This window comes from Asterias rubens, assembly GCF_902459465.1.
Source record: "Asterias rubens chromosome 8 unlocalized genomic scaffold, eAstRub1.3 super_scaffold_89, whole genome shotgun sequence".
Taxonomy (NCBI): domain Eukaryota; kingdom Metazoa; phylum Echinodermata; class Asteroidea; order Forcipulatida; family Asteriidae; genus Asterias; species Asterias rubens.
Window position 1 is genome coordinate 648,372 of NW_022985693.1, and position 12,633 is coordinate 661,004.

The window sequence follows — 12,633 nt, forward strand, 5'->3', positions numbered from 1 at the left end:
ATTGTTTGAAAATTTATACTTGAACATAATTGTTTTACAACTACCGGTAGCACCAGCATCAACTTAACTGCCTTAAATGGTGCAAGATTTATTTTGACCAAAGACGTCAAGAGGAGTGCATTTAAAAATCCTAGTCATTTGGTTTACTCAAATATTGCTAAATCAACAAACCTTCCCCTTTAAACACGAGATCATTCAGTCAATCAAAGTGGAAGACTTAACAAACTGATGGGAATTTAGTTCTAAATAAAATAGTAACAAAACCTAATGTGGGCGGGCATTCTATAAAGGGTGACTTAGTTTTGAATGAAATGCGTGCGTGCAAAAACTAGCAATTTATTTGAATGTGGGTCAGAAATGTTGGATACATTTTTCATGGTGGTCAAAGAACCCAACTAGGATGATGGTGTCTTTGTGTTGAATAGTTCATCTCGGTTATTCACCTTGATGTAGCGTGCAAGAGGTTATTGATGATGCTTTCCAGGTGTATTTAGAATAAAACGCTGTCTGCCTTCGTTGAACTTTTTATTTGTTCATACCTAGTCAACAACACTTTACTGACACATTGTGGAAAACAGCTATATCATGATGGGATTTACTTGTTCATTGAGCTATGAAAACCCAGAATTTAGACTTGACCCAGCTTTTACAACCTCCATATTGTTATTGTACACAATCAACAACCATAAGATGACAAAGCAAATTCCCAAAAGCACCCAAAACATTTTACCGTTTATCAATCAATCATAGGTGTCGCGACAGTCTTTTAATTTTAGTCATTTTTAACTCAATAAAATCTGAAAAAGTTTTACATTTTCACTTTCAAAGAGGAATAAACATTTCAAAACGATTTTTCTAGTTTGATATTCCATTTAAAATATGTCATTATCAGAAAAATATTTTAATTGAGTCAGACATTCAGTCAGCATTGTATGCACAGGTACATGGCATCATGATGGCATGTCACTGATTGCGAATGAGTTGAAAATCAAATATCACGCTGCAGTAATGTCTGCCACCCTGTGTAGTAATGGGCACTGGTCCCTATTCAAACTGTGTCGGCTCCAAATTTAGAAAAGAAAGCTTTAATCCTGAAGTCTTACGTATGAGTAACTTCACAATACTCAACTCGGCAACAAATGTCAACACAATCCTACGCATAGTGGACTATACAACAACCACCATATGCAAATGAGCAATGTGATCAATGCATTGCGTATTGTTAGAGGGATCATAGATCTATACAGATGGCGTAGTGTAGTAAAGTGTACAAGATGCTCCATACAGTAGCAGAAAAGTATATTGATTTTTTCGCCTCACTTGTGTCAGGGTGACAAAGAGAATTTTCTGTAGTTTGCCAGGTAGTGGTAGTCCATGTCAAAAGTTCATTAGAATCAGCATTGAATATTTATCATGTTGGCTGCCAGTTTTATTTATCATTTTAGAATGATACGGCACAATACGGGTTATTAAAGTTATCAATTGTTTTTTATCTTTAATGATTGATATGACCATTTTCGTCCAGGGGGTTGTGCATATATTTGGTTTTATAGTTTGTATTTTAAAGAAAACTAAAAGAAAAGTTGAACTTTAAACACAGTTGCCGCAAAGTGAGCAATTTTTAAAGTAACAACAGTCATCCCTCCCTGATGGTTATCAACACATTTATGGCCAATTAGTATATTTTGTGAAATAAAAAATGATTTGTGTTTAAAGGTGATAAAACACTACATTAAAGAGATAAGTAAACCCACAGGAAAACAAACTGGGGCACACTAACAAGCAACTTTGTCTATCAGTTTATTCAAACTAAAGATTGCATAGAAACCTTCAAGTGGTTGACACATGTAACCCTATTTGGTGTCTGGTGTAAAGAATAAAAATATTAAACATAACGTTGTTCTAGCGCAGTGCTATTAGAGTCTGGGGTGCTATTCATTCTCATGGAGCTCACAGTTTCGCATTTTAACAAATTATAGGGTCATGGGGTCATGCTGGTGACATGTGGTCTTAGGCTAAAGGTCAAACAGTCAAACAAGGCTCTGAATGAGTGAATGAAACACACAGACAAATTATTGTATGTGTTTATTTTTCATACTACATGTATGTTGATATTAAAGACAACTTTAGAATGTGTCAGTGTATTTAGAATTGTTGCTTCAGCACATGAACATTTAAAAGTCAGGATTCTTTTGTCAAAAATGGAGATAAATTATTATAAATGACTTCATGTATTCGCAGCAGTTGTTTTTAATAAGTCATGGAAAAACACAAGTTATTTTACCACTTGTTGTAAATATAAACAATGTGTCAAGGTATTGAAAGGACCAAACTGTCATAAATTCTATCCTGGTTAGGGCGAATGTAAATTTATCTTCACCTAGAATAGAAGGAGATTGAAAGTTCCTGTGTATGTCAATTTGCTTTTCAGACACTTTGTCTGCAATGCATTTGTTCCCAGTACTATCATAAATCTGTCTAAAATCAATGATCTAACAGTAACAGACTGCAAATCTACACATTACATGCACGTTAAAGGATTCAAAGGGTTTTAAAACAAAGGCTTCTATTTTATGATTGGCAAAGCATTTATTTTGAATTTGGTTGCAGCTTTTCAAAGAACGATGTTAATCTAAATGCATTATAGATGACGCAGTTTTGATACGTGAGTGATCGATTCCTTCAAAATCCTCTTTCTCTAGGTGTCACGCAACATCAAGTTGGTTAGAGTTCAGTTTGGTAGCCTGCCCGTGATATGCACTTGTTATTTTGACCTTCTGGCCCTAGTCCTTCAGAATCCTTCACTGTGGATTTTGAAGGATTCGGGACTGGATGAGGTTTTCTTTGTTACATGTTGCTAGTCTAAAAATTGCATGGTCTGGATGCAGCACATCTTGCAGCAACTTACTAAATAGTGATTGAAAATTACATCACAATGTGTTTCTTAAAAGGTTTTAGAGCCCACACACCCTCTCTTTTAAATAGTTACTTCAAATTTGTCAAGCCTTACTTAACACCCTGAAAGGGATCAAGAAGAATACACTATCAAACCCACCATTATTTTCATCCTATGAGAAGTGTCGAGAAGAATTAAAGAGCACTATGAAATCCTAGACATCTCACTGCAACTTTGCAGGCCAGTCTTTGTTATTCGTTAATATCGGCTCAGTGATAAAGTAGCTTGGTGTTGTGACCTGTTCCAGCCGGGAGTCCCTTGGATTCATTCTCATTGATTTCACCCTGGAATAGTCACCAATGGTGAACCAAGCGCCAAATCTCTCATTACCTTGAAAAATCCTTTATTTAACTCCTCTTGGTTTTCAAAAAAACTGTTGCCTGAATCTATTATGTCAGGAAAGGCTTGTGTTGGTGTGTATAATGTGCAATGGAAAAAGGGTCATTTTGGTGTCGCTGCAAGTGAAAACAAACTCTTGTGTTGTTGCAAACTAAACTTAGTTTTGTGTTGTATTTTTTGCAAGTTGAAATTTGCCATATAAAAATCAATCAATCTGACGATTGACCTAATGTCCTATTTTGTTGAAACTGCCTATTCACAACATGTTGATATTTATTTGGTCAAACATGTAGGCCTATAATTAGCCAGTTGCAGCATCATGTACCTTTAATCAAGATTTGCCTACTACACTATTTAATCAAGATCTGAGCAATCCAGGAAGTCATTGGGGAAATTATGTGCAAAAAGGAAATCAGCATTACAGCAAGCACTATTACTTGATATGGGTTAGTCCAAAACTTGCTTTATTACCAAGGCTCAAGTTTACAAGCGGGGGATTTTCTTAAATCATTCACAGCTGGTTTTCCTATCTAGAACCAGACTTCTGGAAAGTCAAACTGATCTCCATCCATTCTTTATTAAACATTTCCATTTAATAACTTTTCAATCCTAAGAATAGAAATAATGTCCTTGAATTTTCATCAGTCATTATCCTGGGTGGGTAGTTCATAAACTTGGACTTTAAAAATAAGGTGTTTAGTTCAATCAAATAAATTGATTCATATTAGTCAATATGTGAAATCAATTTGACCACTTCACTTTATGGAATGCATGTTTTTTTTCTTCTTTTGAATAAGTGTGCAATAATAAGGTGTAATTTTTATCTGTTCAAAGTCATTCAAAATTGTAGAGGTGCAAGATGAAACAAATTGAAGAACCATCAACAAGATTTGTTAATATTTTCCTGAATACACTGGTTTCTGTTATATGTGACTTTGTAGTGAAAATAATGCAATGCATAAGCACCAATTCCTGTTGAAAGTATCATTATGGGTTTAACCTTAAACCATATGCATGTGTGTTAGCATTGTATACTGGATTGTATACTTTCCTGAGCTCTGTGGTGAACAAAAAATCACAAGCATTTTACCCTGCTGGTGAAAGTGTTTCCCAGCAGTTCAAATTTCCCAAGCTGTGATGTTTTGTGTGTGTGTGTAGTTTGTAACAATACCTTGTTCTTGACACAGAGTATACAAACCATTGAGAAGAATGTATCCAGATATTGACTGGACCTAACCTACCCAGTTCATATCCTCTACCACTTGGTTTACCTAGGCTACTATAGGCTACCTGGTGCACAGCGGTAGTGTTACCGCTATTTGCATGAAAATAGTCCAGTTGTTACAGACAAACTCAAAGGTGGCTTGGGTAGACTGTTATATCAACAAGAAACGAGTGTAGATAACTTTAGAAGCAAAGAATGTATCCATGATGTAGCATCAGGAGTGTGTTAAGTAATAAATAATGTGGACTGTAGAGTTGCAAATTGTGAAGATGTCAAACACCAGACAAATTACTGATTGCTCATAGTCAAATTGCACACTTTACAAACAACAGGATCCCCTGCGTGGCTGAAAACAACTAGTCAACCGTCTCACTGGTATCTCAGCTAATTTACGAACTCAAGAATGCACCATGGAGTAGGTCCCAAGACTCTGGGTAATTCAACAAAGACCTAATTGGGGTTGGTCAACTCCCACCTTTTTATTATACAACGGGGAAAGACTCTCAAGCTTTGTCCATTCAATTCCAAAACAGATATGGAAATCGGGTTAATTTTCTGGAGTTCTTTTTGTGGCAGGTACCACCATCTGGTATACATCCCAAGGTCTTGAGTCTAGGATTAAGAGTAGTCTCATAAAGTGTTGGTTTATACTTGCAATGAGCTCCTTACATAATGACAATCTTTATCCTATCCCATGAAGAAATCTACCCATACAAGGTGTTATCTGAGCTGGGGATTTTTGTTGGCAATTGAGAAACGAGTACAAGATAATTCTTCAATTATTGGTGGGTGGGCCAGTTCGTCACTTTGTTATCAGCAACTCTCCCAAATACAGGCCCAACTGTTTTCAAACATGGTAGAGATGTTTTTCAATTTTTTACTGCCAAGGTCTCCGAAAAATGTCAAATGTTCACATTCACAAAACATTTTGATAGTTTGCATCCAAAACCTTGAAAGTAAGTTTTGCTTGTGGAGTTTTTCAGATGTGTTTACAAGCTAGTGTTGTTTTTGTGGTTCCAATATCAAAACATAAATGTTTTGACCCAAAGCACTTGTGTGTTTCCCATCATGAAGTATCTACACGATACTTGCACATTTAAAATTTACATCAACAACTCTCTATGGTACTAATAAATGTCTGGCACTGTTGAAAGCTCTGGCACCACCCATTCTAACATGTATTTCTTCAGTCTGAACATAACACGCTTGGAGATTCATGTATGTGCTTAGCAGGTCATTGTGTTGAGATGGAGGGTACCTGAAAGTTGTTTGTAAAATCAGTCAGAACTACTTGTGATGGGTTAAAAGGGTGGGTTTTGTGATTGAAGTGATGCACACCTGTGTTTGCTGGCTCTTGTACATTCTAAATTGTTGTGGTTGAGGAAAATGAAAATCTGAAACACTCAAGGACTGTTAAGTTTCCTTAATCTAGAATATTCAAATGCTGTTGGCATATTGAGTGAGGATCATTAGGTCTTAATGGTCACGCGTACCAGGCCTGCAGGCGATTTCATGAAATGCTAGGATTAATCCTATCTCGAGTTAGGACGAGTAACCCTTCCTAACTTAGGATGCGTTCAATGCTTCCTAACGTCACAGAACTAAATTAGTCCTAGAAGATTAATCCTAAGTTAGGAAGAAATTGGTGAAATCGACGGCTGATACTTTACAAACTCAACATGTTCATTGATTTTGAAAACTGTTGACCTAATGGGTAAAACAGTGAGTAACCAAAACCTCTGTTGGGACAAGCAATTTCAACTATGAGTACAATTGCTATTCCATTACACACAATCCCATAACCAGAGACCTGATGGGGGCTCCCCAGTGTAGCAATGGATTCAATAATGCATATGTTTATCTTTGGAATTTTAGATGCAGTATTATTGCACCTTCTGCAGGCTGTTTGTTCGTAATTACCACGGTCAGAAGACCAAAACATATCAAGATTCGTTTAACCCTGGCCCAGTTTGAAATGTAGCCTTGCTATTTCAGGGATTCTCGTTATTTTAAGATGGTTGGATAAGATTCGTTTAGGATAAGCAGTTTCACCCCAAGAGTTCTATGAAATTTGTTTTATTTGCTACAAATTTTGGCTTTACTTACTTTACAAAAATTGCCGACATACTTTGAGACATATACGTCTTGAAAGTTTTGATTTACTTTTATAGTAAATTAAGCCGAGAACATCAACAAGTTTAGCCTTGCCTGAGATAACTAAAACAGTAAAACCACCGACGGCAATTCATACACAGCTGGTTCTGATTCCTCAGTTACATTCTGGCCTTCATTAGAGTCGACATAAGACAACAAATAACCATGGGGTAAAGATTGGAAAGTTGGATCAGATTTTGACAAAAATAGTAAATGAGCTTCATGTAGTTTTAATTCAAAATACCTTGGAACAATTAGCTAGGAAAGATTAACGATTACACGATTAAAAGGTACTTAAATGCCGACATTAAGGCTATTCAATTTCCCAAAAATCCATTTACTTCTAAACCAAATCTGTCAAGGTTTTTAAAGAAACAGATGCTTTTAAATTGGATGTAATAAGCTGTGAAATTTGTCCCAATGCAAAAGGAAAACAAAAATACCAACAACTTAAACCTAGACATTTGTGATGTCAGTGAAGAATAAATGTTTAAGGTTATCATGAGCATGGGGACTATAATTAGAACCTCTCTTCAGACACTATTGAGAATAGTCTGGGTGCCGCAGCTCAACTATGGCTCAACCAATTCAAAATCTATCACCCCTGTGGTCCTAAGAAGGTGTGATTAATCTTAAGATTGTGATTAATCTTAAGATTAAGGATTTGCAGCTTCCTGTCCATGATCAATATTGTCTTAGATACTTCAATGAAACAAACTTCTCACCATATGAAAAGAAATCAAGTTTTGCTTGATTACTTGATCCATTTGGAAGATTTACTCTCTTTACACCTGTCTTACAATACAACCAAGTACTTCAATTAGTCTGCCTAAATCTCAAATCTCAAACCAAACTGATCGGTTTAAGGGATTAAGAACATCGGGTCTTTCTATTAACCTGTTGGACTGTATGGGGTGCTCCTGTGAGGTGTGAAATTGACTAGTTTTATTTAAGGTTGGGGGTGTTGTGGGAGGTTTTCTTATAAAGAAAAGGGGTCAGAAAGGTTGATAGGTTGGGGATGAAGGAAGAAAATGGAAGGTCGCTAAGAGAAGCAAAAAGTATTCTTCCCTGGGGATTTAGTTTGGACTTAAAAGGCCTGGGGAGAGGAATGTTTCATTTTAATGTTTTTCCGGATGAACATATGGAGGGGGCTTTTGAAAAGCTTTCCCGAAGGCTATCTGCATAAAACTGTGTAAATGCAGACTTTACTAGCCACATGTCAAACTGCCTGTTGGTTTGATGGGGGTCCTTGGACCAGTTGATGTCTGGGGAGGGATGGGTTGATGGGTAAAGTTAGTCCTTTCTCATACACATGCTTTTACAGTCTGCTGATCAAAGTAAAGAATATGTACAACAAGTGCGATTCTTTGAGTCTTGTGATGAAGGGACCTAGAATTTGCTTAAAGGTAAAGTCATTATTGTTCTTGTAGGGCCTACGCGTATGGCAAAAAGTTTTGCTGCAACAATCACAATAAAGTTCAACACTCCCTTTGACCTCTCAAACAATTATGTATTGCAACTAGACCTGAGCGACGAAGTACATTCTTTTCAGTATACAAAGTGATATAAAAGTACCACCAACTCAGCTGCTACGCAGTTAACTTTGCATACCATGGTCTTATTTAAAACAGAAGTCTGGTCTGAAAACACAACCATTCGAAAATATACTAAAATGCGGTAAACTTTAATAGGCACCTGGTCCGGACTTTATGGATCTCTTGGGTCTAATCACCAGGGGGGGGGGGGGTTGGAATTGGCAGTCATTCAGGTAGTGCACCATCTTCTTCATTATTTCCTCTAAATCCTGGAATTTTTAGCTGACATTCTCATGAATAGTAATACCCTGCTTCAGGTTATCAGTGCCATAGATTTTGGGTATATTTCTATTTCTCTGATTGATCAGTTCTCAATGTCCGGAACATTGTTTTTGGTGACAATGCATATCTAGCACTAAATTTCTGCACTTACCTAACTTAGTTACCTAAGTATGCACTGACAGTGACACATGTAATGCAAATATTTGATGCTTGTCGTGAAATGTGCTTAGCACAAAAAGATTGTAACACTTCTTGCTGATAATTCCTTAACCAACATAACTTGTAATGTTCAAAACAAATTTTTGAGTTGTTGAGCATTCGCCTTTAAAAAAACATTACCCAAAACAAATTGTATTATAAATAGCTTCATGACACAATGTTATGATAAACTTTTGACAATAATTATGAGCTTTTTAAAAGTCAAACAATAGTTTTGAGTTAATATTTGAAAGAGATTGACCAGTATTGATGGTCACCAATATTCCTTTATCTTTACTTGGACTTAATGGAGCCACTTGTAACAGATCAAACAACAAGAGGAAATAACAGTGACACACATTTCTCAAGTATGTTTGTATAATCTATTATTCTTCTGTTTGGCCAAATTTTTAGACCGATCAATATCAGAAATTTCCTGCATTCAGAAAAAGTAAATGAACAACGTATCGTTTACACGTAGTGTACAGCAAAAGATCTGTTCTGTTGATAAAAGTATGAGACCCAGCTTACCCAGCTTTAATTGTAACAAAAGAAGATAACCTAGTACGTAAACCACTCCCTGGTAATTTTTATTTCCAAGCAATTTGTAAGGGTCTTCTTTGTCGATTTGATTTGTTAGAAATAGTAACCATGGAACATTAGAAGAGGAAGGCAGTCTGTCTGCTGGAACCTGAGATAGATTCATCAAGGCATTTCCATGCCATTGGATACATATGAAGGATGTAGAAGAGGAAACTTTGTAACAAACTTTGCATAACTTGCCCCAGCTGTAACATTTTTCATTTCTCTACAAGTTAAAATAAATTGAACATGAGGACACTATATGCCAGCGCTCTACCATCTAGGGAGACTGCCAGCATTGGGGCTAGATAGCTCAGTTGGTGAAGCACTGGCAAGTTAATTCGTAGGATGCAGACTCAAATCCCACTCTAGTGCTTTTTTCAATGCAAAATTACTTACAGTTCACCTGGGCAGTTTCCTATGTGCTTTATTACATGATAACAGTACAAACAAATAGAAACCTTACTTTGCAGCTTAGTTCCTCTTAACAAGCCTCATCACCATCTTCCCAACCATTAAGTATTGATCCAAAACCTGATATAACCATTAGTGTAACAACAACATGTATTTTACTGCCCTATTTTTCTACTCAGTTATAGCCGGAGTGTGACTTTCCATCCTTTTCCAGCATTCCACTCTCTACCATTGTTTTCTTTACTCACCATCTTAGAAATAAATCTCATCTGTTTCAAGATGCTAAAATCATTTTCTTCCCTAATGGGACAAGGGACATGACTAACCCAAGGTCTTACACCTTAATGCATTCTGATTAATAACCTAATAATTGCAATTTTTTGACATATTTAACTGCTTGGAAGGGCAGGAGGGCGCCATTCTTACCTTGGAAGACATGACTGTTCTTTGTTATGTAATTATTGAGGATGTGTTACTGTTGGAATAATTGGCCAACCCCATGGGAGCTCTCTGATATTTCCCTGTTCAGAGACTTCTGTTTTCAATGTTTGTTAAATGGGAACAAATCATGTTTGAAGGACTTTGGCTGAATTCTGAGTCCCAGCAACACAGGTAACCATCATGGTGTGATTATTTTGAAGCAATGCAGGCTGGGTCTTTTCCTAAACCTCAGCTCGGGCTCCGATTTTGGCTTCAATCATCAATTTGAGAGCAGTGTATATTTTGCATAATGCTGTTTGTTTACAGTCACCATCCTGCATTTGCTCTTAAACCATGCAAATCTCACGTATATTAAAACATTTCTTCGACCATTTTGGTCTCATATTTATGTGAAGGAAACAAACTCACACACTCTGGTGGGTCCTAATGTTCAAATACGCTGTGACTTGCACTGTCCATCGGTAAAGAAACAGAATGATTGTAATGAAACTCCCATCAACGCTTCATGTGTGAAGAGGTGTAGTGTGGAAGTAACATGATGGTTCCCTGACTTATCAACATAAGAATAAACCATAGACAGGTGCTATTGTTCCTGACCCTGATAGAAGAATACAACTTCTTGTCTCTTCAAAGTTTGCACACTTGTCATGAAAAAGGTGTTACGTGGTTTGTGAACAACAGTCAAAATTGTATAAATCTTCACCTGCTCCTTCTGGATACCAAAGGACCTGTTTTGAACAAAGTTGCTGGTATTCAAGTGCCTCATAAAGCTTTTAGTATATAACTGCTACCCCATACAACGTGTTTCATTTGGTCTTTAGGGGAACAACTATTTATTACAGTCGAGGTATGCAAAAGTGATGTTTCGAACAGTTGTGAAAGTTGTTGTCCAAAACAACGAGTTATTTTCTTGTCCCATTAGATTGGAATGCTTCCACAGAAAAGATGAATATTTTTTATGACTGAAAATTATTTAGTATTGAATACATTTCTGTAGAGATCCAGTTAAAAGTCCATGGCCCAACCTATCACCTCTTACCTTCATGATTTTTAACCAATGGTATAAATTTATGTTAGCGAGTATGAAACGTTGTTTTAACTATTCATGATGTATTTTGTATTGTATGTTATTCCTGAAATATTTTGGTCATTAGAGTACTCCAGATATGAAAGTGGTTCTAGAGACAGATTCAGAATTGGGGAATACTCAAACAAGGCACTTGTTTCTAACAAATCAATCGCATAAAGACTTGACACGTGTTTGTTTATTGTAACCTTTCAGCTTTCCTAAAAGTGACACAAAGTTGATGTTTTCTTGGCAGAAGCTTATTTTCTGTCCAAATAGCCCATCTTTCCCTGGTTAATCATGGACCATGTGGTTTAATTAACACCACATGAGTGTTATATCTAAAATGTCCACAGGTGATAAATTATTGCAGAAAGGAAGTGTGACCACAAACTGTGCCCTTGTATACTGATATGCGAGGTGCTAATGTGAATTTGAGTGATTGTTAAGTATACTAAAGACACAAGAGAATGTGTAGATAGACAATAATGAGCTGTTTTGTTTGAGAGTCAATTAATCAAAGAGAAGTCCTGCTGTTACATTAGAGTGATAGACTTGGAGTGATAGACTTAGATGTGACATGTCTAGCTCATGTTCTTCAAGATCATGTTCTACCCATTCCTCCATGTTCTTCCTAAGCTGTTTTCCCAGTATCGCGGCTTTCTGTAGAAATTGGGACGCATAGTAAACTGCTTTCCCTGTCATCTTACTGCGACCGTAATGTAAATCTAACAGGCTGAAAGTGATCGCAGAAGACTTCCTCGCAGCAACGGTAATTTAAATGGGGCACTAAAAAAGTTCAATTGGAACAGCTCCCGCGCTGTAAAATGCTATGCAAACGACCCAGAATTTAAGTCCAGGTAGGAATGCCTGTTAGGATTACACCAAAGCCAGTCACGGTAACTTTCTGGATGGTCGAGGAAGAAAAAGTCCAATGGGACCACAGCTTAGTACTAGCTTCTCAAATCCCTGTCAATATTTTGCCAATGAGTTGTGTATGAATGTAGTGATTTATTCTGTTGGGAAATACTTTAAAATAGGTACAGGAGACTTGATATTGCTGAGTTTCCTGACTGTTGGGTATTAGGGGTGTATTTGATAACCTGTTATGATGCATGGTGTACAATATTGGGATGAATTTGTACATGTAATAATGACATACAGGTGAACTGTCACGCCAGTAGGCGTGTCCAAACATTAAATAGGAAACTTAACAACTTAAACTTGACGATTTGATCAAACCAACAAAGAAAGTTACTTTCAACCCATGATCAATGAAATAGCATAAAAACATGGAACATTTTAAAATGCCTCTTCATTTAACAAAGTACCATCTCTTGCTCTTAAAAGTAAACAACAACGATAAATACGATAATTAGTGGTTCATTTCCTGCCTTTAATTGCTTTAGAACGGAAGCAAGATCAGTCATCCAAATCAGTA